The sequence below is a fragment of the Lethenteron reissneri genome, unplaced genomic scaffold, assembly GCF_015708825.2.
Source record: "Lethenteron reissneri isolate LAM-NWPU_2019-01 unplaced genomic scaffold, ASM1570882v1 scaffold_84, whole genome shotgun sequence".
Taxonomy (NCBI): Eukaryota; Metazoa; Chordata; class Hyperoartia; order Petromyzontiformes; family Petromyzontidae; genus Lethenteron; species Lethenteron reissneri.
In genome coordinates, this window is record NW_026892373.1 from 125,137 (window position 1) to 138,122 (window position 12,986).

Sequence of the window (12,986 nt, forward strand, 5' to 3'; positions counted from 1 at the left end):
AGGTGGGAAAGCGTGGTCTGCTGCTGAGGCAGGCTGTTTTAAAAGGTTCGAAATGGGTGTAGCTCAAGGGTCATAAAGAAGTGGCCGAAGATAGTGATGTTAATGTGAGAAATTAGCAAGTAAATGTAAGTTAGGTGAGCGGCCTCCTGAACGAGGGATTAGCATGATGTTGATGTGATAGATTAGCATGATGTTGATGTGAGAGATTAGCATGATGTTGATGTGAGAGATTAGCATGATGTTGATGTGAGAGATTAGCATGATGTTGATGTGAGAGATTAGCATGATGTTGATATGAGGGATTAGCATGATGTTGATGTGAGAGATTAGCATGATGTTGATGTGAGAGATTAGCATGATGTTGATGTGAGAGATTAGCATGATGTTGATGTGATAGATTAGCATGATGTTGATGTGAGAGATTAGCATGATGTTGATGTGAGAGATTAGCATGATGTTGATATGAGGGATTAGCATGATGTTGATGTGAGAGATTAGCATGATGTTGATGTGAGAGATTAGCATGATGTTGATGTGATAGATTAGCATGATGTTGATGTGAGGGATTAGCATGATGTTGATGTGAGAGATTAGCATGATGTTGATGTGAGGGATTAGCATGATGTTGATGTGAGGGATTAACATGATGTTGATGTGAGAGATTAGCATGATGTTGATGTGAGGGATTAGCATGATGTTGATGTGAGGGATTAGCATGATGTTGATGTGAGGGATTAGCATGATGTTGATGTGAGAGATTAGCATGATGTTGATGTGAGAGATTAGCATGATGTTGATGTGAGGGATTAGCATGATGTTGATGTGATAGATTAGCATGATGTTGATGTGAGGGATTAGCATGATATTGATGTGAGGGATTAGCACGTGAGCATGAGAGATCTAAGAGAGAGGCATAGAGAGACACAGAGAGTCGAAATAACAGCTGACATAGGCAGGTTGGATGGAAACATCACAGTCAGTTAAGACTTTTCCTGGTTAATAACGTCCTTCCAACGATTGCTCAGTTTGTACCCATCCTCTCGGTTAATACCGCGTTTTTTTAATCTTTGGTTCTTTCGGTAAAGTCACGTATAAAGAGGAAATAATGAATAAAATACTAGCATACGCCGTTTCGATTGCAACACGAGCAATCATCGTCGGGTGTAAATGAAAGAGAAAACAAAACTGGTATACTTGGAAATACAATGCAATACAACACAGAGAGTCGGCGAACACAACAGTCAACACCCTACCTGGTTGATGACGCTCTTGCAGAGAATGCTAAATCTGAAGTGAAGTGTGAAATGTGAAAGTCACAGACGCGAAGACGCGCGGAGTGAACCGTGACGGACTGACAGCCACGGGATGGCTGAGACAGCCTCGACGTTTGTATTCGCTGTGCGGCGTTGTATGACGTCACGTGCCGCGCTCGTCTTGTTTCAAATTACAAATGACGTCACGGGGTACATGACGTCATCAGCGACCGAGTGACGTCACGCGACGCGGGCGTTCGTGGGGGGGGGGACAAAAAGGGCGGGAAATTCGCAGCCGCAATGGCGGCGCACGGAGGGGAGAGGGAGGAGGAGACGGCGGTGAGAGCGACTCCCTCGCCTCCGTCAGCGCGATCAGTCCACCGCCTCACGACCCCTCTCTGTCTGCCTCTCTCTCTCTCTGCGTGCGAGTCTGTGTAAGGGTTCACGACCTGTATCCCACCTGGAGGAATCCGATGAGCCGTGAAGCTCTTTGTCGCACCCCCAGTGACCCGTTCTTCCGCTGCGGTGGTGGCCGCCTACCCAGCAGCCCGCTCCAGCCGCAGTGGCCGAGTCTCTGCTCGCCGCAGGCAGGGACAGCAACTTGGCGAGCAGCTGCGGTTGGCTTCGTCCCCCTCCTCCTCCTGCTGCTGCTGCTGAGGGGAAACACGTTCACGACTCGTCTCCTTGGTTCTTTCGGTAAAGTCACGTAGAAGGGATGTAATAAAATAATAAAAATAAAACATAATGAAATATTATATTATTATGTTTTGTTTTTATTAATAATATTATTATTTTATGATGTTTTGTTTTTATTAATAATAATATTATTTTATGATGTTTTGTTTTTATTAATATTATTTTATTATGTTTTGTTTTTATTAATAATAAAAATAAAACATAATAAAATATTATTTTATTATGTTTTGTTTTTATTATTTTATTACATCCCTTCTACGTGACTTTACCGAAAGAACCAAGAAGATGAATCCCTGCAGTCACGAAAGAAGCTTTAAATCGAAGTTCACGACTGCTGCTGCTGCTGCTGCGATGGCTGCTGTGGGAACGCGGCGCTCCAAACCTCCTCCCCAGAGACGCGGACGGCTGCTGAGCAGGAGACGAACTCTGCCCTCCGTGGCCCCGCGGTCGCAGTCAACTTTCGCCTTGAACGCAATCGGTGGGAGTGTGTGGGCAGAGCCGTCAACCCCTGAGCAGCGCCCCACCTCATCGCGGGCCCGTTGGGACCCACAAAGTCCCAGCAGATGGGAGAAACACTAACACATATTATAACTGGTACAACTACTACTGTTACTACCACATTTTAGTGTTATAACTAGTACAACTACTACTGTTACTACCACACTAGTATAACTAGTATAACTACTACTGTTACTACCACATCGTAGTGTTATAACTAGTATAACTAATACTGTTACTACCAAACTAGTAGTGTTATAACTAGTACAACTACTACTGTTACTACCACATCGTAGTGTTATAACTAGTATAACTAATACTGTTACTACCACACTAGTATAACTAGTACAACTACTACTGTTACTACCACACTGTAGTGTTATAACTAGTACAACTACTGTTACTACCACACTAGTATAACTAGTACAACTACTACTGTTACTACCACACTAGTGTTATAACTAGTACAACTACTGTTACTACCACACTAGTATAACTAGTACAACTACTACTGTTACTACCACACTGTAGTGTTATAACTAGTACAACTACTGTTACTACCACACCATAGTGTTATTATAACTAGTATAACTACTGTTACTACCACACGAGTAGTATTATAACTAGTACAACTACTACTGTTACTACCACAACGTAGTGTTATTATAACTAGTATAACTACTGCTGTTACTACCACACTAGTGTTATTATAACTAGTATAACTACTGCTGTTACTGCCATACCGTAGTATTATAACTAGTATAACTACTGCTGTTACTAACACCGCAGTGCTATTATTACTACTGTTAGTACAGCACTACCGCTTAGCCGCATCACACGTGTACACTCACGTATATACTCGTACACACGTGTACGCTCAACAACAACAGCCGCCATTCCCCACTAAGTGGCGGTGGCGTCACCAAGGTGCCAGGCTAGGTGCACTTGAGGCCACGTGAAGTGTCGAAGGTTCACTGACACGAGGTCACGGGACACACCCAGATGCCATGGGTTGACTGAGATGCCTGGTGGATGCACCAGCTGTGTCCTTTACTGCGCCAACTTGCTGCATTTTAGCCACCCAGCACTCCGTTCATTGTTGTGAGCGCCGCTCCTCTGCCCGGAGTTTTTTTTGGAGTGCGACTGCCTCCAACTGCCCAGTAGCGTCTTTGACAAGCCTCCTCCATAGAGGTCGATCTTGACACCGCTGGTACCGATCTTGACACCGCTGGTACCGATCTTCAGCAAGTCCACTCAGCTCCACATCCTCCCGTACTGCATCAGTCCATCTCTACTCCAGCCCGCTTCTTGCACCTTTTAACCTCTCTAACTGGACAAACAGAAACAGCTTGGGCATGAGGTGGTTTGGCATGAGGGCTACATGACCTAGTGAATGCAGCGTTGCCTGCTGGAGGAGCTCATTGATGGGACTGTCGCGGTCTTTCACGGATTTGTGAGCTCCTCACACAATCCATCCTGGTTAAACCAAGGATGGATCGTAAGCAGGCCAGCCTAAATCTCACCAGCGCAGATGTTCCATGAGGGGTCAACATTTCACAAGTATAGATAAGGAAGGGCATGACTGATTGAGACGATCCAAAGCTTCGTGTGGAGTGACAGTAGCTTCCACACAGCATTAGACAGCCGATGAATAGATAATGCCGCCTCAGCTGTCAAACCGGAGCTGGTCATGAGCACACTGCCCAGATATAGAAAAACTCTCCACTTTCCACTCTACAAATGCTCCATTGTATAAAACACAACAACCGCCATTCGCCACTAAGTGACGGTGACGTCACCACGACGCTTGTGCCAGGCTATGTGCACCTTGAGGCCACACACACGTGCACACTTGTACATTTACACACTTGCACACACGTGCACACTCGCACACATGTACACACGGAAAGACAAAGGTCTTGTAGCCTACACAGAATATTAGGTCAAGTGCGCACCTATCAAGGAGGGCACTGTACACAAGGGAGGTGGTGTGACCAGCGCCATGGCCGGCCGCCTTCGTCTCCCCCGTGCTGACGTTCACTACACGCCACACCAGGTTCTCGTATTCATCTGAATCTAAGTTGGTAAATTTGTAAATGCGCAACTATTATAAGCCAGGTGGTCACGAGGAGCGCACAGGGAGATGGTAATCGGTTCTGATGTTTGCTGTCGCCATTCTTAACCGCGAGTTTGACTCCAACTTGGCTCGCCGGGTCAGTAGCGAGGTGCGCTATCCGCTACGTGATGCCGCGTCAGTTTCTGTCACAGTTGTTGCCGCTACTGCTCGTACCCGTCGCCCTCATCATTGTCCTCCCCGCCATCGTTGTTACCGTGCAGAGACCCGGAATCCCGTCTGGCGGCCGCCCACAGCAGACGTCCCCTTCCAGACCCTCGCCGTGGCCGACTCGCAGCGCCAGCGCCCCGAGCCGGCCTCCCTGAGCTCGCAGGAGGATCTCGAGCTTATTACAGTTGGCCAACTCGGAATTGGAGCTGGGGCAAACGTCTCCAAGTCAGCAGCCTCTCACCACCGGTGTGACGGTTCAGAACTGGTTTCTACTGCATTGCACACAATACCTGCTTGACCACTTGATGTCCGATCACGGCCACGATGCACCACTCCACTACTCCTTACGCAATCATCTGGCTCGACCACCTCTATCAGAGTGGTCTACATCGGCCGCTTGTACTGCCACCCATGCGCCCACCACTCGCTCTGCCTGCCTGTCGATTGCCTTCAACCCAATGGCTTTGAATACACCACACAATCTCATTGGCTTTGAGAGAGTAAGCAGACCTGGGTTTAGTGCTTAGATGGGAGACTCCCTGGGAATACCGGGTGTTGTGGGCTTAGGCCACAAGGTAACTAGTCGAAGGCGTACATGGATGGATTCTTGATTCCATCTATCCTTATCATTGAGGTGCATCCTCTTCGTATTCGTGACGTTTTACTTGGTACCGTTTCCTCCCACATGCACCACTCAATGCAATTGGCCAAACATTCCAATGTAGCAGGAGCCTCCTGATAATGTCTTGAGACTCAGTAAAGCTCTCCTGCTTGGTTTCCACCACGCGAACGACTGCGGCTGTTGATCGCACAGCTCCCACCGCGACGATCCCCTCCACGCTGTCCGTGGCTCCCCCTCTCACCGCAGCCTTGCCCAACCGCAAGGTGAGCTGTGCGACTGCTGCCAGTAGTTGGTCAGCCATCCCATCACCTCGCTCCACCCCTCCATGATTTGTAGCTGCTGTCGGTCGCCCCCCCCCCCCCTCGTTGCCACCGCAGCTTCCACTTCACCTACGGGGTTGTTGACCGGGACCCCGCCTCCCGGGGCTGACTGAAGGCGGGTCTCCTCGTCCTCTCCTTCGTCAAAGGTCATCTCAGGTGGGTTCTTCCCTCGGTTATACCGTGACATGATGGTACCCCACTTCTGACACCAGTTGTAATGACCCCAGGAGACACGTTTCTTGTCGGTGATCTTCATTGAAGGCACGAACACTTGACAGGCGAAGACACCGGCTTCAGCAGCCCCGAGCCTCTCGTTTTCGACACGTTTTATCCTATGCGTGGCCATCCCTTAACCCGTGAGCACGCCCCCTCTCTAGAACCTTCTCGATGGCTCTTGGTCCTTGATCCACACCTGCTCCCTTCTGTCACTTGGCCACAGCCTTATTCTCGATCCTTCTCGTAGACCGCAGATCGTTCACCCTGTCTATTCATTAACCTGTCATTACACCCTGTGACCGCTAGTCCCCTGTACTGTCTTTACACATGCATTCATCCATCCAATCACAAAAAACTAACTTACCAACTCAGTCATCCACTCACTGATCTATTCACTCACGCACCGACTCACTCAGAAATTCACTGACCAACCCACTCATTCAATTTCTCACCTACTCACCCACTCATGCACAGATGTACCCACTCACCCACTCCCTCACCTACTCATACTCACGCAGCCACTCGCTCAACCACTCACTCACACTCTCTCATCAACCCATCATCACTCATTCACCCATTTATCTACTCAATAATTAACTCACAGACTCACTCCCAAACGCACGCAAAAAAAAACAACACGAACACGTAAACACACATACAAAAACAAAGACCCCCCGTATAGCCTTAACAGATTGTTGGGGGCAAGTGCTGTTCATGAGCACCTACAGTATGAATACCAGCACAAAACACGAGGGTGGGTGGCCAGCACCACGCACGGCCGCCTTGGTCTCACTAGTGGCCATGTTTTCACACCATTCTAGGTACTCATTTGAGACTACACTACACACTCACTCGCACAAACTTACTCTCACAAACTCACACACACACACTCTCACAAACTCTCGCAAACTTTCTCACACTCAATGACTCATTCAAATTTACACAAGCTCACTCTCACAAACTCACGCACAAAGACATACATTCCGTGTATGGGATTTACCGTATAGCCTGAAGAAACTGTGGGTAAGTGCTGTTAGAAATCACCTAGGGTTCAGTGTTACTCACTGACGCTCCCGTAGAGTCCAGTGTTCCTCACTGACACTCCAATAGGGTTCGGTGTTACTTACTGACGCTCCCATATAGTTCAGTGTGACTCACTGGAGCTTCCATAGGTTTCAGAATTACTCACACAAACATCCATACTCAGAGACCCATAGATTCCAACAGACATCCATAGACTCCAACACACACACACATAGACTCATACAGAGACCCATAGCCTCACACAGAGATACAGAGATCCATACATTCAAAGAGACCCAAAAACTCACACCGAAATCCATAGATTCGTACAGAGGCCAATAAGAATAAAAATAAAAAAGTATTTATTTTGTACTGAAGGAATCTAACGAGCAATAAAGATATTTTTCACAGATGAGCAGTCAGGCGGGTCAAAATGTAACAACAAAAATAAAATACAAAACACGACAGGAGAGGTAAACAAATTATTTACAAATATACAAATGAAACTAAACAATTTTTTTTATCTTACCACGGCTAAACCTCGAAACACCTAACCCTCTAAACCTATTACCCTCTAAACCCATAACCTTCTAAACCATAAAACTCTACCCTTAACCCTCTCATCCTCAAAACCGTAACTTTCTAAAACTCTCAATCCCTAACCTAAATCCCAAACCATCAAAACCCCAACCCTCTGAAACACCTAACCTTCTCTAAACCCGTATTACCCTAAAATACTAACCCTCTCAACATCTAACTCTTTAAACTCTCAACTCTCTAATCCCCTTAATAAAGGGTTTTGGGGGTAAGTTCATGTAAATGTCAATGCGTCATTACACCCACAACCACCCGACAGCCAATTAGTACATTTTATCACGTGACCAAAAAATGACAATTTGTTTCTACTTTAGAACACCGCTGTGTTGGAGACTAACAAAAAAAAACCTTTTATTACGGATAATATTAAGTGTAGGTGTTAAACCCTCTCATCCCTGGCCCTCTAACCCCTTAACCCTTGAAAATCCTCAAATCCATAACCTTCTAAATCCCTAATTCCCTAAACACCCCGAAATATCTAAACTCATAAACCAATAACCTTATAAACGACTAAACTCCTAAACCTCTAACAATCGAAATCCATAAACCCTCGACACCTCTAAATACCTAACTTTCTAAACCCCCTTACCATCTAAAACCCTCACCATCTAAAACACGAACCCTTAAAACACCTAACCCTCTAAACCCCTTTACCCTTAAAACTCTAACCCTCTAAACCCCTAACCCTCTAAACCCCGAACCCTCTAAACCCCTAACTATTTCAACCCCTAACCTTCTAAACCTTTAAAAAGCAACCCTCTAAACACCTAACCATCCAAACCCCTAACCTCAAACTCTAACCTTCTAAAATGCTAAATCCCCAACCTTCTAAATCCCATCTAAACTCCAATCCTCTAAACCAGAGGTCCCCAACCTCCGGGCCACGGACCGGTATCAGTCTGTGGCATGTTAAGAACCGGGCAGCACAGCAGGTGAGCGGTGGGCGAGCGAGCGAAGCTTCATCTGTATTTACAGCCGCTCAACGCTCGCATTACTGTCTGAGCTCCGCCTCCTGTCAGATCAGCGGCGGCATTAGCTTATCATAGGAGCGCGAACCCTACTGTAAACTGCGCATGCGAGGGATCGAGGTTGCACACTCCTTATGAGAAGTCAGAATCCGACACTTGTTTTTGTCCGCACATGGCTCGCCCACTTCCGTCTGCGCCTCTTTCCCGCACTGCGCAGTTTTGGTAAGCTCACAAGCGAACCCTAGCCAAAATGAGTAAAAAACAAACATCGCTGCAGAGCTTCTTTGAAAATAGAGAAAGACCCAATGGTGACCCCCCCCCCTCCAGTCCGTGAAAAAATTGTCTTCCACGAAACCAGTCCCTGGTACCAAAAAGGTTGAGGACCGCTCCTCTTAACCACTCACCCTCTAAACCCCAAAACCACTAAAACCATAACCCTTTACAACCCTAACCCTCTCATACCATAATAAAGGTTTGTTGGGTTAGATTGTGTAAATATAAATGTGTCGTTAAACCCGCCACCATCCGACAATTAGTGAATCTTTATTTGAAGCTTTCATGACTGCAGGAATCCACACTCTTTGGTTCTTTCGGTAAAGTCACGTAGTTACAAATAAAATAAATCACGACGTTTCGATCGCAACACAAGCGGTCGTCATCAGGCAAAGGAGTCAGCCTCTAAAGGCAAACTGTTTATAAGGGTTTGGAATGGGCCTAGCCCAAGTGTATCAACAGCACCGGGAGCATGGGTGGTGCACAAGTGCCAATGCAGCAACAATGCCAATGTCGCAACAATGCCAATGCAGCAACAATGCCAATGCAGCAACAATGCCAATGCAGCAGCAATGTGAATGTAGCAGCAATGCGAATGCAGCAACAATGCCAATGCAGTGGGTGAGAGAGCTGCCGTGGCAAGAGGTTATATAGGTAAGAAAGGGGGAGAGGAGCAAGGGGGGAGAGAGAGAGAGGGGGGGAGTAGGAAGATGGGGGGGGCGTGAGCGCTAAGGGGATAGAGGACGTGAAGCCTGTGGGGGGGGGGGGGGGGGGGGGGAAGTGGGCGGGGATTCAAGTGGGAGGCTGGGAACGCTGGGGATGCAGGGGGAAATTAACATGGAAAAATAGACCAGTACCCGGCAGATATGATGGAACAACCATAAACAATGAAGGTTTTACCTGGTTAATAACATCCTTCCAATGATTGCTAAATTTGTATCCATCTTCTCGGTTGAAGTTATGTCTATATTTATAAATCTGTATGGCTTCATGAACAAACCTTTGGTAGTAGCCCGAAGGTTTGCAGAGTACCTTGGTTTCGGAAAAAAACAATATCATGCGAGCCCACAACGTGAAAACAAGGGTCAGCCACGGCAGAGGTATTGGTTCTGCCGTGTTTCATATCTATCTTGTGTTCGCGAATACGGTCCGAGACATGTCGTTTCGTTTCCTCAATGTAGCTGCTACCGCAGGTACAAGTCAGTTTGTAGACTCCAGATGGGATTAGATCATGGATTAAGAAGGTACTCCACTTCGGCCAATCGTTTCCACTATCAACTCACCTACCTACAAACTGGCCCGTTTTCTGTCTGATACCTTGCTTTCATTCATTGGCAAGACTACCTTAGCAGTACGTAACAGCTCACTTGGTCTCTCTAATAAAGGGCATTTCACTGTCCCCAGATTATTTACTCGTCAGCTTTGATGTAGTTTCTCTGTTGTTCAAGGTTCCTGTACCTGACACTTTAGCAATAATTGAAGATTTAGTCCAACATGGACTGAATCTTGATGTACCTACTGTGGTTAGGCACTGCCTTACCAACACTTACTTCACCTGGAATGGTACTTTCTACAAACAAAATGAAGGTACCCCCATGGGTTCTTCCTCATCACCAGTGATAGCGAATGTTTTCCTGGAGAAATTTGAAACAAATGCCATCCAGACATCCACCCTACGCCCTTCCTTGTGGAAGAGATATGTAGATGACACTTTCGTCATTTGGCCACATGGCCTGCCATCATTGAACCAATTTCTCAACCACATCAATTCCATACACCCATCCATCAAATTCACCATGGCAGTGGAGAAGGATGGTAAGCTACCATTCCTGTATGTTTTGTTTGAGAAGAGACCTGACAGCTCGTTGGGACACTGTCTATAGGAAAGCCACCCACACATATTCCTTTCTGAAACCTGATTCCCACCACCATCCGGCACAGAATAATTCCCTCATCAAAACACTACACCATAGGGCCCACTGCATTTCCGACCAACACCACCTAGCCAGTGAACTGGAACACGTACACCAGGCCCTCAAGATTAATGGGTACTCGGACCGCATTATTCGCAAAGCTGTTTCTCCAACCATGGAGAAACAACCCCCTGAGAAGCCAATCAAAACCATCACGTTACCATACATAGCAGGTGTTACCAAAAAGATTTCCAAAATCTTAAAACAAACACAAGATCCAGGTCCAATTCAATACAGTACACAAAATCCGTGATCTAATCCCATCTGGAGTCTACAAACTGATTTGTACCTGCGGTAGCAGTTACATTGGGGAAACGAAACAACATGTCTCGGACCGTGTTCATGAACACAAGGCAGATCTGAAACACGTCAGAACCAATACCTCTGCCGTGGCTGAACATTGTTATAATGCTGTGGGCTCGCATGATATTGTTTCTTCCGAGACCAAGGTACTCCTGCAAACCTTCGGGCTACTATCAAAGGTTTGTTCATGAAGCCATCCAGATATATAAACATAGATATAACTTCAACCGAGAAGATGGATACAAATTGAGCAATTATTGGAAGGATGCTATTAACCAGGTAAAACCTTAATTGTTCATGATTGTTCTATTATATCTGCCGGGTACTGGTCTATTTTTCCGAGTTATTTCCCCCCGCATCCCCAGCGTTCCCAGCCTCCCACTTGCAGCCCCACCCACTTCCTTCCCAGCTTCACGTCCTCTCTCCCCTTAGCGCTCATGCAGCACCCCCTCATCCCCGTACCCCCCCCCCTCTCTCTCTCTCCCCTTGCTCCTCTCCTCTTTCTTACCTACATAACATATTGCCACAGCAGCTCTCTCACCCACTGCATTGGCATTGTTGCTGCATTGGCATTGTTGCTACATTGGCATTGTTACTGCATGGATATTGTTGCTGCATGAGCATTATTGCTGCATGGGCATTGTTGCTGCATTGGCACTCGTGCACCGCCCATGCTCCTGGTGCTGTTGATACACTTGGGCTACGCCCATCCCCAAACCCTTATAAACTGTCTGCGTTTAGAGGCTGACTCCTTTGCCTGATGACGACTGCTTGTGTTGCGATCGAAACGTCGTGATTTGTTTTATTTTATTTCTAATTATGTGACTTTACCGAACGAACCAAAGACCAATTAGTAAAGTTTGTCACGTGAACAAAAAGTGCCAATTCGTTTCTCCTTTTGCACACCGGTGTGTTGGAGACTAACCCAAAAAAACCTTTATTATGGATAATATTAGTTGTGAAAGTCTGGGTGTTAAATCCTCTACACTCCTAACCCCTAAACCTCATGACCCTATAAATCTCTAACCCTCAAAACCCCTAAACTTCGAAAACCCAAATCTCCTAAACCCCAAACATCTAAACACCTAAACTTATAACCTTCTAAAATCCAAACCCTCCAAACCAACAAACATCTAACAATCAAAACCCATAAACTCTCTAAACTTCTTAAACACCTAATTCTCTAAACTCATAACCTTCTAAACCCTAACCCAATGAACTCCTAACCCTCTAAACCCCTCACCCTCTAAGCACCTATACCATAAAACCCTAAACCTCTGAACCCCTAAACTAAACCCCTAAAACCCCCTAAACTCTAAAACCTATAACCTTCTAAACTTCTAACCCTCTAAACCACTAAACTTCTACATATCGAAACCCATAAAGCCTCTAAACCTTTAAACACCTAACTATCTAAATCTCTTAACCCATAATATTCTAAACCCTAACCTTCTAAAACCCTAACCCTCTGAACCCCTAACCCTTGAAGTCCCTAAACCCCTAAAACAATAGCCATCTAAACACCTAACCCTCTAAACCCCTTACCCTTTAAACCCCTCCCTCTAAACCCTTAAACCCATCATCCTCTAAACCTGTCAACCCATAAACTCTTAGTCCAATAAATATCGAACCCTCTAAACTTCCAACCCTCTAAACCCATCACCCTTTAAACCCCTAAATCCCTATACCCCTAAACCCCTAACCCTCTTAAACCACTAACCCTCTGTGTGGAGTATGTTGGGTAGTGGGTATCACGCTGTGGGTGGGTGCAGGGTGTGTGTGGTGGGTGAGGGTGTGTGTGGTGGGTGGAGGGTATCACAGGTTGGGTGGGTGCAAGGTGTGTGTGGTGGGTGCAGGGTGTGGGTGGTGGGTGGAGGGTATCACGGACTGGGTGGGTGCAGGTGTGTGGTGCGTGCAGGGTGTGTGTGGTGGGTGCAGGGTGAGTGTGGTGGGTGCAGGG

General features: G+C 46.5%; 1 long non-coding RNA gene across 1 annotated transcript; it reads left to right on the forward strand.

The window, feature by feature from the left end:
* The first annotated feature begins 1,536 nt into the window (after positions 1 to 1,536).
* LOC133340156 (uncharacterized) lies at positions 1,537 to 5,788 on the forward strand. The gene is made up of 3 exons (XR_009754855.1): positions 1,537 to 1,592; positions 4,785 to 4,977; positions 5,731 to 5,788. It is a non-coding gene; the product is annotated as an uncharacterized LOC133340156 (long non-coding RNA).
* The last annotated feature ends 7,198 nt before the right edge of the window (positions 5,789 to 12,986 follow it).